The 400-nt window shown below is 38.0% G+C and overlaps 1 long non-coding RNA gene across 1 annotated transcript; it reads left to right on the forward strand.

Moving 5' to 3' along the window:
- LOC104775179 lies at positions 1-400 on the forward strand. Its single transcript, XR_765741.1, has 3 exons — positions 1-69; positions 200-232; positions 357-400. It is a non-coding gene; the product is annotated as an uncharacterized LOC104775179 (long non-coding RNA).

The following is a 400-nucleotide window of genomic DNA, read 5'->3' on the forward strand; positions in this document are numbered from 1 at the left end:
CCCAAGGATTTGGTCAATCACATCAAAAGTGATTCAAGCGTGTTACCCCGCATTGGTGCATTAAGAGAGGTCACTAACAGATCCTATCCTATATATCATGATCATCCCTTCCTTCTTCCCTTTATTACTCCATGTACAGTACGTACCCCTAACATTTTTTTCTGCGCTCATCTTAATATTTTACTACTTCAATTTTCAGATGAACATGGAGTATTTCCCCATAGATAATCAGGTACGTACGTACTTTTCTTTACGCATAACCAAATTATGTTGCATTTCCTGAAGCTGCAAAAGTAGGCTACAGTTAGCTAGTTATTTCGCTGATTATAAATGATGATCTTACTTGTTACGATCAGGGATTTCTAACTGATCATGAGCAAGCATTGGAAACGCTCTATGC

The sequence above is a fragment of the Camelina sativa genome, unplaced genomic scaffold, assembly GCF_000633955.1.
Source record: "Camelina sativa cultivar DH55 unplaced genomic scaffold, Cs unpScaffold09782, whole genome shotgun sequence".
NCBI lineage: Eukaryota > Viridiplantae > Streptophyta > Magnoliopsida > Brassicales > Brassicaceae > Camelina > Camelina sativa.